The following is a 23228-nucleotide window of genomic DNA, read 5'->3' as shown; positions in this document are numbered from 1 at the left end:
AGCCACTGTTGGAAACAGGATGCTGGGCTTGATGGACCCTTGGTCTGACCCAGTATGGCATTTTCTTATGTTCTTATGTTCTTCTCTCCCTTTTGAATGCCGACTCAGTTTCCAACAAGCCCAATTACATGTGTGACCTCTTTATCTCTCATTCTCTCCATCTTCTCACTTTGACTTAGACCTGACTTTCCACTGAGGAGGACTCTGCTCTGATGGAGATTCTTTTCTCCCACGTACCTCGCTCATAAGAGTGTCCGGCTGCTTGAGCTCGCCCTCCTGCACGTTTCAATCTCTTATTCCTCTGCAGTCCCACTCTTTTTTTTTTTTTTCACTTGGAGGCCCATTCTATCTGCCTATTAACTCACCCGAGAAGTCTCCACTTCTTCCTCACCGGCTATGACTCCTGGCTTTTGTTCTTTCTTAAACCAATTTCCCCTTCCCCTTATTCTTAGGAACATAATTCATGCTGACGATCTTTCTGATTTTTATACCTCAAAGTTCCTTGCCTTAACCTTTATATTTCACCTCCAACAAGAGGAAAGAGGATGCAGCAGAACCACAAGGAGTTTCCAGTTGCTGTGAGGGCAGTGCAGGCAAGGGGGGGGGGGGGGGGGGGGAGGAATGCACTGGCGGTACCAAGCTGTGGGTTCTTCTGTGGGATTACCAGGGAAAGCCAGGCAAGCAATGCCCAACCACGCTGCCATTTCTTTGGAGCTCTGGGGGAAGGGGCATGGACCATCCTCTCCTAAGAATGCAGGCTTTGGAGATGCAGCGTGAAAAAAATCCAGATCCAGAGGGGGATGTTTTGCTCATACCAAGACTCTGGCATTTTGCAAGAGAGTGGAGTGAGAGGAGGGGAAAAGGCAGAAGCGGTGGGGACAAAGGGATGAGAAAGGGGAAGGAGGTAGAGAGTTCATAGGGGTTGTGAGTGAGTGCGAATGTTACACACACCCATAAACACCCCATCTCACCATCCATCTGCCCTCCCTGCCTCCTAGCATCCCTAGGAGGGCAGATATTGCGAAAGGGGGGGGGGGGGGAGACAGGGACAAGGTTGCTGGGCTGTGGCAACTTTGGAGAAATCTAGAAATATTACTTACCTTCCATCTACCATAGCCTTACAACCCTGGGAACCCTGTTTCCTGCTTCCCCCCATCCAAGCATTTCATACCACTGAAAGGGTCAGATATGGTCCCCTTTCAAAACCTTTTCAGCATACAACTCTGAGGGATTCTCCCCTCCCTCCTTCCCTCCCCCTCCCCCCCCTACCAGCTCAGCAAACTCTGAGAATTAACTCCCCTTTCACTCCACCCGGCCCTCTCGGTAATTTGAAATGTCCTATGGGCCCTTCTCTTGAAAAGTTTGGGGACCCCTGCTGTAAGGTATATCAAACACCAACCTTGGGTCATCTACAGAGTTTGCTTCCTATTTTCTTGTACCCTCTCTGGTTAAAATCCTATTTCCTTGCTGATTTGATACGTTTCAAATTCATGCTCACCTCTTACCAGTGTACAACTGCACTTTCCAAGCAAACCTACTAGTATGTCCATCAAATAAACAATCTTGCCTCCCACCACCGCCATCCCTTTGCCACACTCACCTCCCTCCTCACACTGGCTCTACTTTCCATCCCCCTTTCACTCTCTGCCCAGGCTATGGCTGACTTCTCCCATGACAAGATTAATCCTCTTTGCTCCAACAGGCACACGCCACTTCCCCCTCCCCCCCACTTCATTCTTCTTCCCTTCCCTTATTTCCTATTACCCTTTCTTGTTGTTCTGAAATAAATGAGGAGGAAACTGCCCATCTTCTCCTCCAAACTCATTACTTGTTCCTCTAACCCCATTCTTATCCATCCAGCTCCTTAGTTCTATTTTTCCCTGCAGTCACCCCCCTCCATCCATCACATCCTCAATCCGTCACTTTCCATTGCCATCATTTCTGCTGCACTCAGACATGCTGTCGTCGTGCCACTCTACCAAATACCATCACTGGACCCTACTTGACCCATCTCCCCCCTCCCTTTCATATGTAAAATACTTGAACATGCCTTGACTTTCTTGCATCTCAAGCCATTCTCAATCCACTCCAGTCTGGCCTCTGCCTTTTACATTCCATGCAGGCAGCCTCTACCAAAGTGTCCGCTGAGCTCTTTATAGCCCAAGTCTAGGAAGCTTTACTCAGTTCTCATTCTCTTTGTGTTCTGGTAGAGTGTGCTGATCATTGCTGCTTGTACCTCCTTGAGGTTCTCTCCTCACACTTGGATTTTGGAACTCTGTTCTACCTTAGTTATTTTATTTAATTATAATCTTTTGCTAGTCCACCTTTTACCAAAAATGGCCTCAAGGCAGCTTGCAATCAATTTCAATCAACAATTGCAACTGAAATACATTTACAGAGGTGATCAGGTTCACAGCAGGATAAATAGCTTCGAGTCTTTGATCAGATCCAGGGAGCTTAGATCAGGGGGAATGGGGACCCTGCAGGGAAGATTTGGCTGAAAAGCCATGCCTTAGCTTTTTTTTTCCTGAAGGTTTAAGTTGTAGGGGCAACCTTGTTCCAGATTTTCAGTGCTTGACAACAACTGAAGGCATCAAAGGCTAGTGCAGGACAATCTGGCAGTGGTCAGAGGAGGAGATGAAAGAATTGCCATTTAGGAGGACCAGAGAGACCTCTTCTGGGTGTGAAGGAGTAGAGAATTTGGAAAGGTATTCAGGTGCTTGCTTATTTATGCACTTGTAAGTGAGGCAGAGAGCTTTGAAAATTGTCCTGCTTTTGGCTGGAAACCAGTGCAGTTGATGGAGTATTGGTTTTGTGTGGCCAGTCGCTTTGGCACTAACTTAAATTCCAGCAGCAGTACTTGGAAGGAGCTGGAGACGTTTCACACTGTATTACATTATTCCATTGAACGGAGTTGTCAGTTCGGTTGGTGATTTCCTCATGGATTAAAGTGGTGATGTTGTGTTTGTCTAGGTAGTGATCTCCTCCCACAGCTTTCAGTATTAGCTTTAAGCTGGTGACTCCCAGATCTACCTCTCTGCACCAGAACTTTCACGCAGAATCCACGCCCAAATCTTAGCCTGCTTGTCTGACATCACTTTCTCCTTTCCCTCTTTTTCTATCCTCCCAGCCTCCTCAGCCTGCAGTCTCGGGACCTCCTTTCTCTCCTTTGCATACAACCAAACCCTTGCTAAACATGTCCTTTCTTTCTCTATGTCCACAAAAAAGAAAGTGCTCTGCTTGCTCAAAGTGAACAATTAATGTCAAAGGAGAGGAAAACATCAGCTGATGTCAAGATTTTTGATTCAGATAAGACTAAGCTATAATAGAAACTATGGGTGATTATTATTGGGATATTTTGATTAACTAAAGCTTTTTTGACTTACCTGTCCCTTGAACTGAGACTGGCAACACTTGCTTCACTGATAATATATATATATATATATATATATATATATATATATATGTTTTTAGGATTGATGATTGAGAGAACCAGCATTGGCTTTAAGATTAGCCATACAGATTTACCTGTTACAAACTTCATTCATTGGGTAAGCTGCTCCTATTTTGGCCTTTCTCCTCCGTTACCAATTTACGATTTCCTGTGCTCCATCTTGCTGCTCCATAATCCTGGAATAACCTTCCTGATTTGGTGCATGATGCTCTATCTCTGGCCCTAATCAAATCGCACCTAAAAACCCACCTTTTTTTGAGGCTGCTTTTAAATCTTGAACCCTGATTCTGCCTGACCATATCCTTGTTGATTTTAACCATGTGTTCTATAATAATAAATACATTTCCTGAAGTCTCTTATTTGTCTTCTCTGTGTGCCTTGATAAGACTGTAAGCTCCATTGAGCAGGGAATATTTCTTATGTACAATGCTGAATACCTTTAGTAGCAGTATTGACACAATCTCCAGTTTCCTGTGACAGAACAAGAAGAGATTCTGCAGCAACAGTTAGAAAATTATGCTGCAAAGGGTAATTCTTCAGCACATTTGCATATATTTGAATTGTTTTTTAATATTAAATAATGTAAACTTGTTTTGCATAATTAAAATCACTTTCCAACTTTGCTTTGTGCCTAAGTATTTGATTTTGTTCTTTTGAGAGTTCATTAGGTGAGGAATTTCAGGAGATCTCAGGGATGGGGAGAGGGAGGGTTTGCAGATGGGGAGATGAGAAAGAGAGAATTGGGGATGTGGTGGAAGAGAAGGAGGGAAGATCAGGTTGGGGGAAGACAAGTACAAAAGAGAGAGAGGATTGAGGGTGGGGTGGAGGAGAAGGAGAAGGAGAAAGAGAAGAATGGAAGATCTGGATGGGAAAGAGGAGAAAAGACTGGGGATGGGGGAAGAGGAGGAAGGAAAATTGGAACATAAGAACATAAAACTTGCCATACTGGGTCAGAGCAAGTGTCCATCAAGCCCAGCATCCTGTTTCCATCAGTGGCCAATCCAAGTCACAAGTACCTGGCAAGTACCCAAACATTAAATAAATCACAAGCTACTATTGCTTATTAATTAATAGCAGTTTATGGATTTTTCCTCTAGGAATTTATCCAAACCTTTTTTAAACCCAGTTACACTAACTGCCATTACCACATCCTCTTGCAATGAATTCCAGTGCCTAACTATGCGCTGAGTGAAAAAGAATTTTCTTCAATTTGTTTTAAATTGTTGCGCTGGTGGTGGACCCTTGGCCCGAGGTGGGGTTGGTACTACCCATAGGGTAAGCCCTACGGGACCCCACTGTCGGGAAGCAGAGCAGACCATGAGACGGAGGCTGACTGGAGCTTCGCCAATACCAGCTCTCTTTCCCCGCAGGTTCAGTCCTTGGGTGCCGGGGCCGTCTGGTCTTAGGCGGGCCTCCGTCAGGTGAATCTCAGTAGGTGTTCGAAGTAGGCAGCCAGGAACCAGTAGAGGTATCGGAGGAACCTAGACAGGTCCGCACGAGGCAGGAGTCCAGAGGCCCGGGCGGCAAGGATGACCAGAGTGCAAGGATAAGTGATGCCTGGGTAGTAGAAGGCCGAAGCCTAACAAGGCCAAGTACAGAGGCGAGGACAGGAACAGGCTGGAGTTGGGGCAAGTGGCAGAGCTAGGCAAGGTACAGCGGAGCAAGGGTCAAAGCCAGAATTCTGTCCTGAGCATGGTCCAACAAAGCTAGGGTCAAAGCCAGTAGTCAGTCCTGAGCATGGTCCAATGAAGCAAAGGTCAAAGCCAGTAATCAGTCCTGAGCGTGGTCCAATGAAGCAAGGGTCAAAGTCAGTAATCAGTCCAAGGCAGAAGCTAGGTAGGAACCAGGAACGGAGTCAGGAACAGGAACCAGGAACGGAGTCAGGAACAGGAACGGACAACGTAGCACATGACTAGCGTGGAGACCTGTTGCCAAGGCAAGGAGTGAGTAGCGAGCCCTGCCTTAAGTAGTGGGGCCCGATGATGTCATCATCTGGTGCTGCGGGCCCTTTAAAGGTTAACAGGACATGCGCACGCGTGCCTAGGAGGAGGCAGGACGCTGGACGGCGGCGTCTCCCCGCGGCGCACATAGGGAGACCCGCCAGGAGCCGGAGGGGTCCGCGGAGCAGCTGGGAGCACCTGAGGAGGTAGCAGGGGTGCGGGAGTGTGTTATGGTTATTGATGTTTGGGTGGATCCTTGGACACTGTGGCAGCTGACCACGCCCATGGGGGGCAGTCCCATGAGGGACCACAGTGTCAGGCTAGACTCTGGACACACAAACACAGATTTGAATCTTTTATTAAACAGTTTGGAAACCACCAGAGGTGGCAGTAGTGAGTAGTGGATGTTGAGCCCGGCTAGGCAGGTCTCCCACAGGACGCTGGAACAGCAAATCCTCTTCTAGGCTGTGCTGTAGTGGAAAGAGACTGAGAGTTATGAGTACATAATAAGAAGCATTCAGAGTCCCAGGCAGAATTAGGAGAAGCTCCGAGACAGGGAGAGCAGGCACTTGAGGAGTGAGTACCTGATCTCTTAGAGCAGAGAGACTCAGTGGTATTGTACTCACGAAGCAGTAACAGAGATTCCACTAGACGAGAGGTCTCGCACCAGAACAGAGGGCAGGCCCTCGAGGAGCGAGTACCTGTTTCCAGGGAAAGCTCTGAGAGAGCGGTGGCAACTCATGATTGTCTGTATTTGGAATAGCTTCTAGGCAGTAGAGAATCTTCAAAGTCTTCAGGAACATGGGCCCTCGAGGAGTGCGTACTGGTTCCTATCTGCAATCTGAAATAGAGAAAAGAGAGCGAGGCCCCCGAGGAGCGGGTACCCCTGGTAAGTCCGAGGAGGCAGGGTAGCTTGGACGAATCCGTATACCAAGACCAAGTATGATTCGTAGTCCTTCGTAGTCCTTGCTAACTCAAATAGTCAGCGCAAGTGAAGACCTTTTATGTTAGAAGCGGATGAGGTCAATACAGGGGTCGCCCCTGAGGTTCGCGCCCTTGCTGGTACATGCTTTGGAGCACGCGCTTGCGCCCTACGTCATCAGGAACATGGCGGATCCGCAGCGTTGAGCCGGTCCGGGGACGCCGGAAAGAAGCAGCATGGAGATGCTGCGGCAGCAAGCTGTCCATCAGGTCCGGAGGGAGTCACCACAGAGGTAGAAAGGGTGGAGCGAGGGCGAGGAGCATGCCCGAACGCAACAGTAACATGAGCTCCGCAAGAAAGAAAGAAATGTTTCCTAGCTTTATGCCAGGAAACCCAGGCTATAGGTGCAAACCTTTTTTCTGAGACATTCTTCTACTCCATTAATTGGTGTTAGAAATGTTTACCCTTGTGTTGGAGTGAGGTCGACACTACCTACTGGAAAGGCCCAATAGGTCCTCACTGTCAACTAGCGGAGAGCACAGTGCAGAAAATCAGCTGGATCTTCACCTTTACCAGCCCCTTTCCCCTCAGGTTGAGCCTTTGGGTTCGAGGAGCCAGCAGGTCTTAGGTGATAGTCTCTGGTGAATACCAATGAGAAGTTTCAAGGGCAGGATGTGGTCAGGGCTCGCAGCAGACAAGGATGGTCAGGTCACAGGCTATGTTCGGTACTGGAGATCAGTCCAAGGGAAGACAAGTAAGGCTTGACGAGAATGAAGACGAGGAAGGCAAGGCACCGAAGCAGTAACTCACACTACCTGAAGGTAGTTGACCCATTGCTGAGGCAAAGTGTGAGTACCGAGGGAGGCCTTTATATGGTGAAGGGCCTAACATCATCGGTAGGCGCCGGTGGAGAATTCCCACCATGGGCCCTTTAAAAAGGGCTGGATCCTGCATGCACATGACTAGAGGCACGCTGGAGAGAAGTTGGAGAGGTGGTGTCTGACTGTGAAGAGTACTGTCGGCGGTGTCCTGCATGTGGACCATCAGCAGTGTCTCCCTAACTGCTCAGAACAGCAGCATTCCCTGGCCCAGCAGCGAGGGGTAATTGAGTTGGCTTGCGAGAGCAGCATGTGAGCTGGCAAATGAAACAATTGGAAAGGATCAGGAACAAAATAATTAATTAACATCAGTAACATCATAAATTAAATGGAAGTTTAAAGTCATAGATTTATTACTAGAACTAAAGCTGTAAATGGATTGTACCAAACAAGGACTTTTAACTGGATATTAGCATCAAATTTCCATCTTCAACCAGTAAAGGGTATGTTGGAAATCATCACTTGCTTCCAGCGTGATTATACACGAGACTTTAAATGTTGAATTAACCAATGCTAGGGGCCTAGGAGATATTCTTCCCCCCACCCCTGACAGGGAATCTTAGATTTCAGAGGGGCTCAACATTAGTTGACAGTTAACTAACATGAGCTAATAATTTGAGGTGTGGTCTTTAGAGTCCTGAGAAGGGGTGCTAGCCCAGGTGTACTGCCCTCAGCCCTGGATTTTTTTAGCTTGAGCAGTTGGTCAGTTAAACCTTATTCCCAGCTTCAAATACTAGAGAAAACTCATCCTTGAATACCAAACCATGGACCTGATTTACTAAAACTTTTCTCCCATTCTATGTCTCTGTGAAAAATCTTTTGAAAATGAGGCCCAACATTTGTTAGAATGATGAACAGTTTAACACTCACAGAATGAGAAGGCATCAGGAGTAGCTGCACAGATAGGAGAGACTGGCATGCTGTGATAAGTTCTGTCTAGAATCATATTTGTCCGAAGAAAGCAACTGAAGTGAGGTAGAATCTATGGAGTGTGAATGGTGAAAAGCAATGCTTCTGTGTAGTTTGAAACGGGAGTAGGAGATGCTGCTAGCCTGCAGAGAGCCCAATTCTAATTGAAGGAAATTACAGGAGATAAACTGTCCCAGGCATTCCTAGCATAAAGGGACCAATAGGAAGGCATAGAAAGAGAGAGGGAGGGAGAGAGAGAGAGAGAGAGACAAGCAAAACAGGGTAGATCTAATAAACAGCTCAGAAACATTCGAAGATAACCAATCAGGAGGGAGAGCTCTACAACATTCAGAGAGCACAAGCTCTACATTCAGAGAGCACAAGCTGTAGAATATCAATAAGCTCTCTGAATGTTGTAGAGCTCTCCCTCCTGATTGATTTATCTTCAAATGTTTCTGAGCTGTTTATTGGATCTTTCCTGTTTTGCTTCTCTCTTTCTCTCTGCCTTCCTATTGGTCTCTTTCTGCTAGGAATGCCTGGGACAGTCTATATATATATGTATACTGCAAAGGCAGATCACCAGGGGTTACATGTTGGATATATCTGCTGTGCTTGACTCTGTCAGTCATGAACTGTTATTGAAGCGGTTAAACCACTATGGAATTGGTGACACTGTGTGGTGGTGGTGGTTTCAGACTTTTATAACTAATTGTCAGCAACAGGTGAGAACAGGGGAACAACACTTGATGTGGAGACCAATTACAGTTCTGATGCCACAAGTTTCTGCCATGTCAGCAGTCCTTTTTAATTTATATTTATAGTTCCTTTGTTCTCTTACAGTTTTTTATGGGGTGCAGTTTAGACTTTATGTGGATGATTTGAGATTATACTTACCAGTTTGGGGAAGTTCCTTAGCAACGCTGGAATTGTTATCAACATTTATTCGGGCGGTGAATGTATAGGTATGTCAGAATAGGTTAGTTTTAAATGCTGCCAAGACGGAGGAGCTGTCGATTAGCCACAGTGCACCCACCAATTTATTGGTTATGGTTAACGGTCATTCATTAGTTTTTTTTTAGCAGAAGCCTGTGACCTTATTTTCATTAAAGATTCAAAGTTGTCTTGCAAACCACAGATAGAAAGTGTTGTAAAAACTTTGTTTTATAAGCTGCAGCTGAGGAGAAGACTGAAATACGTTTTGTCAAAGAGTGATTTCTATATACTGGCTCAAGCCTTTGTGCTGATGGTTATGGACTCCTGCAATGCCTTGTAGTGTGGCTTACCTAAAAATCAGCTTAAGCTTATGCAGTTAATACAAAAATGCCGCTGCTCCTCAGTTAAGAAGATTGCAGTGGTTACCACTTGAGTACAGGATCAAATTTAAGGTTGTTACATTGGTCTTTAAGATGTTAAACTGCAATAATCCAATTGTTGGTAAAATGTTCATCTAATCAATCTTTGCATTCTGCTACTAAATATCTGTCTGTGATTTCAACTATTAAGAACTGCTATTTGCAAGAAACCCATAAAGGGGCATTATCTATTGCGGGACCAACCCTCTGGAAACTGCTTCCCGAGTATCTTTGGAAGATAGAAGATGTTTCAGGCATCAGTTTAAGGCATTTTATTCTCAGGAGACATTTGGATAAGGAGTTGTGAGTTGGGCTGTGAAACTTAGTTGTTCTTCTGGTGGGTCAGGATGTGTTCTAAATTGTAATGTTTGTTTACTTTGTCACTTTTATTTGATACTGTTTTTATGTTATGTGTTGATTGTGTTGTTATCTGCTTATGTAACCCCCCCAAGGATGGAACAGGAAAGGGAGAGCTTTTAAACAGTCAGGGAGTCAGAGTGAATTACTTCTCTCCCTCACTTTTCCTCTAATGGCAGTCTCTGTATTGTGATATTAATAATATAAGTGGTTTCTCCAGAGGTAGGAGACAGAAGCAAGTGCCATATGATTTGGCCATAGAAAAAAATAATCAATGGTAAAATTCTGGAATACAGTAGGTGCTAATTCACAGTAATAAATACCTTGATTTAAATTCTCAAATTCAACAGAATTTATTTTTAAAAGAACATGAATTGAAGAAACATTTTGGTAACAAGTAAAATTTCTTTAAATACTTTCCAGGAACAACTTTAACAACTTCCAGTGAAATATTCAAAAGGTAAGTTTATTTCCTGTTTGCCATTCACTATTAACAACTTTATTTTTCCCTTTTTGGGTTTTTCAAATATTAACTTTCCTTTTTCTTTTATCCTGCAGGTACAAGGAATCACCAACAACAATAAGTATCAGATAAGTTACAAATTTGTAACACAAATTTGTAGTACAAATTTCTTAAACCAAGAATATGATTTTTTTCTCAAAATATTTTCACTTTTTGTCTCTTGCAGGTTTCAGTTCTTGCTCAGAAAATCACCAGATGTGCAGTCTTTACAGGTGATGCTGGAGTGTGTAGGTGCACTTTCTTCTTCTTCAATTCTCTGGTCCTCTGGTCCACATCCAGCCACAATATAGCACCTACTATCCTGAGCTTTAATAAAATAAAAAAGAGAGACGATCCACACTTTATGTGAGTAATCTTCTGGCAGAAACAATATATGCATATGCTTTATTTGCTGGAACCACTCGTCTGAGTTATGTATTAGTTAATAAAAAAAAAATAATTTAAAAAAGTGTCCTTATCTAATTTTTGTCAATTACTCAAATCAGCCTTTTTTTCTCTGATTATATGTATGTCATTCTTACTAGTATACAGCTCTAGCACAGAAGGGTTTTAAGTTAGCAGACAAATCTTCCATAATTTTATCTCCCCAAGAGTTAACTAGGAGATTTACCTCCAATCCAAAAAAACTGTACAGATCTGATCTGCCCTTTATACCAGCAGTACACTCTGCCAGGGGACTTGAGCAGAGCCAGAATCTGAAACTGCGCTCCAGTCAGCTTTTACAGTTTTGTGTTTTAATACCAGTCTCTCGCTGAACAAATCTTTTGGTTTATTGTCCCAATTCACAATTAAACAGGTTAAATTCAAACTTTACTTCTCTCAAACTTTTAACTACAGCAGATTACGCTAACTTTAACTTTTAACTAAACTTCCTTCCACACAAATTTCTCTTTTTGCTTACCCTTCTCTTCAAAAGTTCTCTTTTTCTAGAAATGCTGTGTCACTGAGTAAGAATATAACTCATGTCTGCCAAGGAATTAAGATCTTTCTCTGGTCAGACAATTTATTTTGGTCTCTGACACTAAGAAATAACCTGCTTTTTTTTTTTTTTGCTCCTTTATATGCTTCTTGTCCTCTCAAAGTCTCCCTCCAAACTGGTTCCTTTCCCATGTGTAGAAGCAATAAGCAGGGGGCACTGCTCAGCTCAAATGCTTGCTTACTTTTCTCACCTGGCTTCTTTGTCCATGTGCTTGTATGTTTCCCTTTCCTTCCTGCAGAAGGCTCTACAGGTCAGCAAACAATTAATTAAAAAAAAAGAATCACAGGCTTTCTCTGTTAGAGTTAATGCAGCTCTGCCTGTCTCCCAGAACCATTCTTGAGGAATTCAGAGCTCTCAGTAGCTCAGGCCATGTTATAGAACCAACTTCCTGCACACCTCCAAAAACAGGAAAGCAGCAAACTGTTCAAAAAATTCTGAAAACACACTTGTTCAGGCTAGCCTTTTACTAATTAATTAAGGGGTATTGTTTTTTCTACTTGGCATATTCTGTACATGTTGTTTTATTTGTACTTTTTTGAACATATGATTTTATGAATGTTTTCTCTGGAAAATGCCAAGAGCCTTGGATTGAACGGCATACAAATATTTAAATAAGTAAATAAATACATTAATTTTTTAAAACTCTGTCATACTTAGAATGACATGTTCAGTGTAGGTGGAGTATAATAAATTTAAATTAATAAATAAATCTGGACCCCTGTCTTTTCACCCCTTATTCCTCACTATCTGGCCTCTGCCTCTTCTCTTCCTCCTTCCTAGCCTTTATCCCTTGCCTCTTGTATTCCCCTTTGCCCAGCATTCATTTCTCTCTGTTGCTCCACTGTGGCAGGAGCCTATCTTGCGGCAGCAGCCTATCTTGCGGCAGCCACCACTACTGCAAGCAACTTCAAATTTATTTATTTATTTATATTTAGCAAATTTCACTATAGAAATATGCTCAAAGCTATTTATAACCAACATAATAAAATGACACAAATAAATCCATCAAATCAAATTAAAGCAACAACACACAATTTTGTATATAAATATATAATTAACTAAAGTATAAAATAATTACAATAATTCTAAAATAAAATAACATTAAACGCAGACCTTAAAAACATCATACCCCTCAATTAGATTAACATTACTGAAATAACCAATCCTTAATTTGTTTTTGAAAAGATAAGTAGTTTTGTAAGTCATAACTCTACAAGAAGGCTATTTTATAGTGTTGGCACTACCACCAAAAAAGCACAAGAGTGAGGTCGTTGATAACATATAGACCCAACAAGTGGAAGATGTAGCAGATTACCCTGAGAATTCATGTTTTCAACAGTAGGAAGTGCTGCCTGTGAAATTTGAAGTCACTGATACTGACAGTGTTGGTGGCTGCTACTGCAAGATGGGTTCCCACCGCTTCTCCTCTGCTCTGGCTCAGGTCCAGTGTGCATTTTAGGGAACAGATGCCACTACCTGCCTGAATCCCAGTTAGGTGTGGGAGTTTCCCACTCTTGTGTGAGATAGTGGGAAATGGGCTCCTGAAGTGGAAGACTCCCACCTAATGCAGGAGACTTGAAAAGTCTGCCCCTTGCCCTCAAGCACCCTATAAATGTTTCAATAAGTAAAATAGATCACCACCAATGTCCTAAACAGCAACACGAATTCTATTAGGAGATAGACCTGTGAGCCGAGACAAGGTTGACGCTACCTACAGGAGGGAGCCCTCTGTAGATCCTCATCGTCGGGAGATGGATGCAGGTGGAGTGGAGACCCAACTGGACCTTCCCCTATTCTAGCTCACATACCCTGCAGATTGAGCCCTTGGGTACTGGGGCCAGAAGGACTTAGGTGCGGGTCTCCAGACGAAGGCAATCTCATGAAGACAGAAGCGGCGTCAGGCGTACCAGGGATCAGGACCTGCAGCAGGTGAGAGAGCCCAGGGACAGGCCAGAGGTCAGGGCAGGTAGCTAGAGAGAAGAGACGGTAAGCAGGCAGGTGGTCAGGGCAGGCAGCAGACAAGGCAGAATCCAGGGACATACCGAGTCAAAACCAGAAGAGCAATCTGAGGGGTCGAGGAACTGGAACAGGAACAGGAACAGGAGTAGGATCACGGATTCAGGAGCAGGAGCAGGATCACAGAACCAGGAGCATGAATGCTGAACAACTCATACTCTAGGCAGAGGAGGACCTGTTGCTGAAGCAAGGGAGGAATGGCAAGGCAGGGCATTTATACCTGCTTTGCCTGATGTCATCATCCCGGGCCGCGGGGAACTTTCCCACTGCTGGCCCTTTAAATTGAGGAAAATGGTGCTGCCTTGTGCCTAGAGGGCCTGTGGGGAGTTGCCGGCATCAGGAGCCGCGGCGAGAGCTGGAGCAGGCCACATGAGTGGCGACCTATGTCGGAGGCAGGAGCTGGCCGTTGACAGGGCAGGAATGGGCCTCCTGCCCTTGAAGGTGAGGGGAACTGGTCACGCAGGCCTGCGGCCGGGGTGCCTAATAGTACCCCCTCCTTTATGCTCCCTCCCAGAAGGTCTGGGTTTCTCGGGATGAGTACTGTGGAAATGTTGAAGCAGAGTCATATCTAAAATGTTGGAGGTGAGCTCCCATATATTTTCGTCGGGGCCAAAGCCCTCCCATAAGATCAGGTATTCCTATCTCTTATGGCGACGCCTTACGTCCAGAACCTCCTTCATCTGATAGGTCTGGTCCTCTTGCGATGCCTGATCCTGGGATTTGGGGAGCTTCCGACATGGCCAGGATAGAACCAGAGGTTTAAGGAGAGACACGTGAAAGTTATTGTGAATCTTCAGGGACGACAGAAGTCGCAGGTGATAAGTAATTGGTCCTATCTGTTTGATGACTGAGAAGGGACCGATGTAGCGAGGAGCCAACCTCATAGAAGGTACTAAAGATGTGAATTGGAACCGAAATCGGTTCGGATTCCGGTTCGGATTCACATCGTGTTTTTTTTTTTCGTCCGACCCGATTGCAGTTTTGTTTATCGGCTGCGCCTGAGCTGATAAACAAAAAACCCACCCCGACCATTTAAAACTAATCCCTTAGCTTCCCCCACCCTCCCGACACCCCCAAAAAACATTTTACAGGTACCTGGTGGTCCAGTGGGGGTCCCAGGAGCGATCTCCTGCTCTCAGGCCGTCGGCTGCCACTAATGAAAATGGCGCCGATGGCGCCGGCCATCCAGTGCTCCCTCCATGTGACAGGGGCCGGCCAATGGCACGGATACCCTGTCACATGGTAAGGGCAAAGGCCATCGGCGCCATTTTCATTAGTGGCAGCCGACGGCCCAAGAGCAGGAGATCACTCCCGGGACCCCCACTGGACCACCAGGTACCTGTAAAATGTTTTTGGGGGGGTCGGGAGGGTGGGGGAAGCTAAGGGATTAGTTTTAATGGGTCGGGGTGGGTTTAGGGGTTATTTTTGTGTGCCTTTTTTCCCGCCCTCCCCCAAAACGATAAGAGAACCCCCACAAACAATATCGTGGGGTTTTCCTATCGTTTTGGGGGAGCCCCCAATTTCTGACGATTTTGAAAATATCGACGATATTTTCAATCGTCCGAAGCCCAATTCACATCCCTAGAAGGTACCCTAAGGCAGATGTGGTGGGTGCTGAGTCACACTCTATCTCCAGGATTAAAGAGAGGTGCTGCTCGCTGGTACTTGTCGGCCGTTTTCCTTGCTTTTTCTGCCGCTTCCTGGAGGCTCCTCTGTGTGTGATTCCATAGTCCCTGAAGTTCCTGGGTGGTCAGCTGGGCTGCCGGGGAGGGTACTGAGAGAGGTGTTGGAAGTGGCGGTGCAGGCTGTCTCCCATATATGACAAAGAACGGAGAGGAACTGGTAGCTGAGTTGGCATGTGAATTGTGGGAAAACTCGGACCAGGGAAGAAGGGTGGCCCAATCATCTTGCCAGTTGTTCATGATGGAGAGGAGAAAGGTCTTCAGGGTTCGGTTTGTACATTCAGTCTGGCTGTTGCCCTGAGGATGATAGGCTGTAGTGAAGTCCAGCTGAATGCCAAACATCCTGCACAGGGGCCGCCAGAAGTTGGCAGTAAATTGAACTCCACGGTTGGAAGTGATATGCTGTGGAAGTCCATGGAGGAGGAAGATATGCTGGGTAAAAGGTTTAGCCAGTTCAGAAGCAGAAACGCTGAGCAACTAATACTCTAGGCAGAGCAGGTCCGGTTGCTGAGGCAAGGGAGGAATGGCAAGGCAGGTATTTATACCTGCCTTGCCTGACATCATCATCCCGGGCCGTGGGGAACATTCCCACCACTGGCCCTTTAAATTGAGGAAGATGGCGCACGAGTGTGCCTAGAGGGCCCATGGGGAGTGGCGGCGTTGCTGGCATCAGGATCTGCAGCGAAAGCTGGAGTAGGCCACATGAGCAGCGACCGGCGACAGAGGCAGGAGCTGGCTGCAGACAGGGCAGGAGTGGGCCACCTGCCCCTGAAGGTGAGGGGAACCAGCTGCGCAGGCCCATGGCTGGGACGCCTAACAATTCTACCTGAAATGAAACCTGCTTTGATTTTAGGAGATCTCAGCAGCAAAATAGGGGAAAGGCCAGGAGGAAAAAACAGAGAACAGGCTTAGATGCAATAAAAAGTTATGTGAAATTAAAAGCAAAAACATTTGGGCCACCACTCCTTTAGATACAAAATTTTTCAGAGTTGTTAAATCACAAGTGGATTGTGATAAATTGCAGGAGGATCTTGTGAGATCTGAAGACTGGGCCTCCAAATGGCAGATGAAATTTAATGTGGACAAGTGCAACCCATGCTGTATGTTACTGGTGTGGACCCTTGAACCAAGACGAGGTTGACACTACCTGCAGGGAGAAGCCCTGCAGGTCCTCGTAATTGGCAGACGGAACTAGCCAGTGCGGAGAACCAACAGGGCCTTCACCAAAACCAGCCCTTGTTCCCCACAGGTTGAGCCCTTGGGTACCAGGGCCAGCTGGACTTAGGCACAGATCTCTGATGACGATGAATACCATGATGGACAGCAGGCAAAAACAGAGTCAAGAAGTTCCAAGGTCGGGGCAGGCAGCTAACAGCGGAATCCAGAAGACATACCAAGGGTTGAGGTGGGTGGCAATCAAGCAAAGTCCAGAAAACGAGCCAAGGGTCAAGACAGGTGTTGATCAAGCAAAGTCCAGAGGAGGTCCGAGGTCAAGGCCAAAGAATCAATTCAGGGAAAGACAAGACAAAGGCCAGGAGTCACGAACATCAAGTCAGGAACATCGAGTCAGGAACATGGAGTTAGGCAACCAGCCAATCTCTAGTAGCTTGACCTGTTGCTGAGGCATCAATAGTTTGTCTGGCCCCACCTTATATAGAAAGGCCATGATGACATCGGGTCATGCTGTGGGAACTTTCCTGCCACAGGCCCTTTAAATTGGCCTGAGTCATGCACGCGCCTAGGGACGCTTGCCTGGCAGAGCGGCGTTCCCTGCGTGGCGCGGCCTATTGGCATGGCGGCGGTCCTTCTGGCAGTCCGGCTTCTCAGGTAAGCGCGGACAGTCACGGGCCTGTTCCACAGCCAGCCAAGTGCAGCACTGTAGTTATACAATGTTAGGTTCCATATTAGGAGTTTCTACCTAGGAAAAAGTTCTGGGCATCATAATGCACAATACTCAGCCCAGTGTGCTACAGTGGTCAAAAAAGCAAGCAAAATGTTAGGGATTATTAAGAAATAAATGGAGAATAAAATGGAGGATGTCATAATGCCTCTGTATTGCTCCATGGTGAGACTGCTCCTGTGTGAAAGTCTGGTCGCCACATTTCAAAAAAGATATAGATGCATTAGAAAAGGTTCAGAGAAAGGTGACCAAAATGATAAATGGGATGTAACAGCTCCACTATGAGGAAAGACTAAAGAGGTTAAGGCTGTTCAGCTTGGAGAATAGATGGCTGAGGTGGGGATATTAGAGGACTTTGGTCATAGTAGCTTTTCTGAATCTCTCCACTTTGCCTTAATGTCTCTTCTGCTATTGCATGACTGTATTTAGCCTATTTGGTGAGACAAACCCAGTCATCTAGCATTGCATACTCTTCTTCTTCCATGAATGGTGCAGAGACTACATCCCATGGTAATTGTGAGTCATGACCAAACAGAAGATAATGCGGGGAGTATCCGGTTGAACTGTGCACATTCCCCTTATAGACCATCACTATCTTTAGAAGATGCTCTGTCATCTTCTCTTCTTCTCAATGGACAGTGTCTTGAGCATATCATGAAGTGTCCGATTGAACCGCTTGCACCTGCCATTCCCTCTAGGATGACAGGGGGTTGTTCTGCTCTTCTCCATACCATACAATTTACAAAGTCCTTTTATAGTAGCAGATTCAAAGCTCCTCCCTTGATTAGAGTGTAGGTGAGAAGGGCAGCCATAATTGGCTATCCAATGTTGCACTATCACCTTTGCTGTGATTTTTGTTGTTTGATTTCAAGAAGGTATGGCCAATGTATACCTAGTAAACATATCTGTCAGCACAAGAACATTTACCATTCTAGCGGAATCTGGCTCTAGCATAGTATAATCAATCACTAGTACTTCGAGTGGATTTGAGACATTGATACACTGGAGGAATGTGCGTTCTTTGGAGAATATGTCCTTTGCAAGGACACATCTTTTACAGGTCTTAACCCACTCAGGTACATCAACAGACAGTGTGACCCAATAATACAACTTCTTCAAGTTCCTCAAGGTGGTTTCCGCTCCAAAATGTTCATCCCGATCATGATTAGCCGCAAACACTTCCCTCTGAAGAGTCTGTGGAACCATGAACTGAAACACATCGGAGGAGTCACGGGGTCATTATTTTTCGGCATATAGCCTTCTCTTAAGAAACAGTCTGGCTCTCTGTTTCCACAATTTCTGACAGGTAAGATTCCAATTAGCAATTTCTGTATCTCGCTCTTTCTCTAATGCTGTAATGATAATATTCAGTTCATCGCCATCTTGTTGAGCCTCCTTTAGAAATTCATGAGATTTCTCCATACTGTTTGCTCTTGTCCAACGTCTTATTGCATGTACTTTGCTTACAGACTTTTCACTTGGCAATAACCATTCTCAAACTTCCTCTGTTTGAATTCAGAGGAAATCTTTCCTCTTATTCTCAACTTCTGGCTCTTCACTTTTTGGAAGTCTTGAAAACATGTCCGCAATCACATTGGTTTTGCCAGGCTTGTAACAGATTTCAAACTGCAGCTAGCCAGTTTTGTTCCATAACTTGTATATTGGCATTTTCTAAGTATCGCAAGGGATTCTTTCAGTAAATTTCTTGTAGATCAAGTAGTCACAGAACTTTTCAGTTGCTGCCCATTTCAGTGCCAAAAGCTCCATCTTAAATGCAGTGTAGTTTGTATCATTTCTCTCAGACTTTCATAGACCCCTGCTGGCATAGGCTATGACTCTCTCCTGTCCATCCTGCACCTGGCTGAGAACTGCCCTCAACCCATGAAAGCTTGCATCAGTTGTTGATATGAAGGGAGATTTAAAGATGGGGAATGCCAATACTGGAGCAGTACTATGAATGGTTTTCAAGGTATCAAAGGTGGCTTTAGGTTTCTTGGGCCTGCCTGTGACAACATGAAGTGAGGCAGCTATTCTTGCAAACTCAGGCACGAACCGGTGATAATAGCTGGCAAAGCCCAGAAACTGCCTTGTCTCTGTCACTGATGAGGGTACTTGCCAGTCTTTCACAGCAGAGCTTTTGCTAGGGTCTACTGACACTCCATCCTTTGAAACCAAATGACCTAAGAAGTCTACTTCTTTGCACAGCAAGTGACACTTGGAAGGCTTTAACTTCAAGCCGCTAAAGTAAGTTGCTGGAACAATTTGTCAAGATGCTCTATGTGACTTTCAAAATCTTTTGAAAATACCAATATATCTTCAAGGTACAGGAGCAGGATGTCAAAGATGTGCTCACTCAGCACAGACTCCATGAGTCTTTGAAAACTAGCTGGAGCATTGCACAGTCCAAATGGCATGTGGGTCCATTCAAAGAGGCCAAATGGAGTGGTCACAGCTATTTTTGGAATGTCATCTGCTTGCACGGCCATTTGAAAATAACTTGATGTCAAATCAAGAGATGAAAACAACAAGACTTGGCCTAGTGCCTCAAGGGATTCCTCAATTGTCCCTCTCCCACCCTTGTTCATTGTATTTTCCACCTACTGTTGAGATGTAAACCGATATGATGTGCATTCTAATGTTGGTATAGAAAAGCTGTTAAATAAATAAATAAATACAAATTCTTGGTACTGGATAAGCATCTTTAACTGTCATACTGTTTAGTTCGGTAGCCACAACAAAATCTCACACTCCTATCTTTCTTGCTGATAACTACAGCCGGTGAGGTCTAGGGGCCACTTTTCCTCAGAATGCCCTGGTTCACCAGGCCTTGCACAAGCTGCTTGAATTCATTGACTACATGGGGTGAGACTCTCCAGTAGAGTTGTTTAATTGGACTAGCATTTGCTGTAGGAATGGTATGCTGGATGATATCAATATATCCAATGTCAGAATCATTGGTTGAAAATACTGACTTGTGCTTTTGCAGTAGATTTTGTAATTCAACTCTTTGACTGTCTGAGAGCTGACTCTAATCTACTGTAATCAGGATATAGTTTGCATGGCTAGCCCCTACTTCTGGTGCAGTAGTCTTTTCTCCAGCTTTATCATTCTTACTTCCCATCTTTCACTGTCTAACCTTAAGTCCACAAGTGGTTTAATTTCTTTGGGCTTTAGCAGTTCAGCTACTCTCACTCGAGGGGGTATCCTTATACTTCGTTCTCCTGTGATCAGGAAACATACTGGAACTTGTCCCATGTTTGACTGGGCCAATACATGAGCCACCATCAGAGCATCAGGAAACATTGTGGTTTGGCTGGAGAGACTAGCACTAGACAAGCTGGAATTGAGTGTAAGTTGAAACACATTCCCACTATTAACTTCTCAGTGAGAGGGGGAAATAGTTACTCCTTTGTTCCCTATTAGTTTGATGAACCCCAACTTTTCTGGTACCTTCTCATACTTATGAAACTGTTTGATGTCAACTAGAAGAAGCGAAGATGGATCACAGAAGTCTCCTGGATTGATGAGCTGGAACAACAGAGAATCCAGGAGCTGACTAACTCCTTGCAAAGGCGACGACAGAGTGAAGATAGGCCTTTCTTATAGGGCTGAAGAGCAGACACCTTGGAAACGTCATCAGGAGGAGCCACAGGGCCCTGCCCACCGTGGGCCCTTTAAATGAAGAGAAGAGGCGCGGCCGCATGCCTAGGAGATGGTAGGACCATGGAGAGCGGCGGCAGCATCAATGCTGTGAAGAAGACCCCAATGTCGGCAGCTCCCTGCCGCGAGAAGAGAGAAGATGATGGCGGTTCCCTGCCTCGAGAAGAGGAGCAAGGAAATGGTGGCCTCCAGGCCGAGGGAAGAGGACCCGGTTGGTGGTGGCTTCCATGCCACGGAAGAGGAGTGTCAGCAGCGGCCTCCAGGCCACGAGGATAGCAGCAACAATGGCGGCTTTCAGGTCGCGATTGGACAGATGGCAGCGGCTCCACCAACGCGTGGAAGGCAGCGATGTCGGTGGCCTCCAGGCCGCATAGGGAGAAGCATCAGCGGCGGCCTAGCCGCAAAGAGCAGGAGGAGGTAGCGCCAGGACCTGGTCAGAAGAGGTTCCCTGCTTTGGAAGGCAGTGGCAGTGGCCATACTGGAGGTAAGAGGCTGCACAAGCAGCATCACAACAGGAACATATCAGCTGTATTAGGTGTGGTAGGCAGAAAGCCCCCTTGGTTATACATTGGGAGTGGTGACTGTGATTCTGTGGGCTCAGCTTAGCGCATGGAAGTGTTCGAGAGTGATCCTGGAGCGAGTTTGGGTTAAAATATTTGGGAATGCTTTAAAAACACTACATTCTTGCGTGATTCTGCCGCCTCTGCCATTGCAGATTTCACACATTTGGAATCTGTTCAGCCATGGAGATATATGAAGTCAAGACGGTACACAGTGTACTACACTTCAACTTGAGTCCGACATAGAGTGGAGTCGCGATCGAAGGACTGAAGGATCTTAAATGCTATAGCCTGAGTATTGCTGTAATAGTGTTTTGGGAACAGCAGTGCAGGCAGACTAAGGTGCATCAACTCTTTGGATTGAAAGGCTACTCATTAAAGGGATTTCATAATATTAACTTTTCCAGAGGCCTTGTTTGATATATCTTCTTTTGGAAACTTTTTTAACTATTGAGACTTTTTTGATACCTTTTTTAACAGCTGTAAATTTATTTTTTGTTTTTATTTTTTGTTTGTTTTCCTTCCTCTTCTTGTGTGATATAGAGGTGGTGTGTTGTCTGTTTATGTGTGTATATATGCGGTATATATGTCAGTCTGTTTCTCATGTGGTGGCGTTTCTGTTGGATATAAGGGAATTAGTAATAGATGAGCAGACAGAGATTTATCTCTGGAATTATGTTTAAATTTTAAAGAGAGAAATTTCATAATAAATAATAAATAACAATTAATAAATCTATTCCGTGCTTGAGTTTGTATAGTGCGCTATAATTTGACTGTCTTTTTTTCAGTGTTCTTTAAGCAATATTGTGACTAGACAGTTAGGAGCGGTTGTTTTGTTTTTTGGTCCTCTCTTTCTCGATCAACAAAAGTACTGCCAAGTAATTCACATGTCACCATTTGCCTTTACTTCAAACAGAGAGTGAACAGGTCCTCCCCTTTGCAATTTAATTCACCTTTGCTAGTCAGAGTAAGAACAATATCTTAAGTTTCTGAGTTACAGGATTATAAAATCATGAGAGGAATAGAATAGGTAAATTTGAATCGGTTATTTATTCTTTCAGAAACTACAAAGACTAGGGGGCACTCCATGAAATTAACAAGTAGCACTTTAACATAAAAAGTCAAAATCTTTTTTTTACTCAACATACAATTAAACTGGGGAATTCATTGCTGGAAAATGTGGTTAAGGCAGTTCGTATAGCCTGATTTTAAAAAGTTTTGGACAAGTTCCTTCAATAGACGTCCATCTGGTTTGGTGAGACTGTAAAGGCAAACCACTGGCTTCCCACTACACCACTCTCACCCAACATTCTCCAGATATTTCAATCCTCCTCATCCTCCCTATTCTCCTTACTAGCCCCTTCAAGCAACTCAACTATAAATATGCAGATTCACAACTTACCAATACTCAAACACTACATTCACAGATCCCCTCCTCCCCACCACTATCGGCACAGCTCATACCTTAAAACACTCCCCCCTCCATGATCCCCCCCCCCCCCCATTTCCCAACTCGTTGGTCTGACCGCCCTCTCCCTCATCCTCCTCAATGCGCAATCATTAGGCAAAAAAATGCCTATCCTTAATGACACTCTCTTAGACACCAACCCAGACATCTGTGCAATTACTGAAACATGGATTAAGGAAACTGACATTGTCCTCCTAAATCAACTCCCCACAGACACATACGACATCATCTCTGTTCCCAGACCCAAAAATAAGGTGGAGGAATCCTCTTAGCAACAAAAAAGGAACTCAAACTCTTACACCAAACCATTGACTCCCCACCTAAACTTGAGATTGGGCTCTTCAAATCTCCGTTTCTTCAAATCTGCCTATTAACTCCTCCCAGGGACACTAGACACAAATCCCTCCCCCTTATTGAATACATTGCCAAGAATATTAACATAGACACCCCAGCTATCATCCTTGGAGATTTTAATCTCCATGTCGACACCACACTTCGCTCACCTTCTTGCGACACCATACTAGAGTCACTAAATGCTATTGGCTTTAGACAGATCATTAACAACCCAACACATCGAGCTGGACATACCCTAGACTTAATCTTCACAAACTCCCTCATACACCATGAC

Source organism: Rhinatrema bivittatum, chromosome 2 (assembly GCF_901001135.1).
Source record: "Rhinatrema bivittatum chromosome 2, aRhiBiv1.1, whole genome shotgun sequence".
Lineage (NCBI taxonomy): Eukaryota > Metazoa > Chordata > Amphibia > Gymnophiona > Rhinatrematidae > Rhinatrema > Rhinatrema bivittatum.
This window is presented reverse-complemented; position numbering follows the sequence as displayed.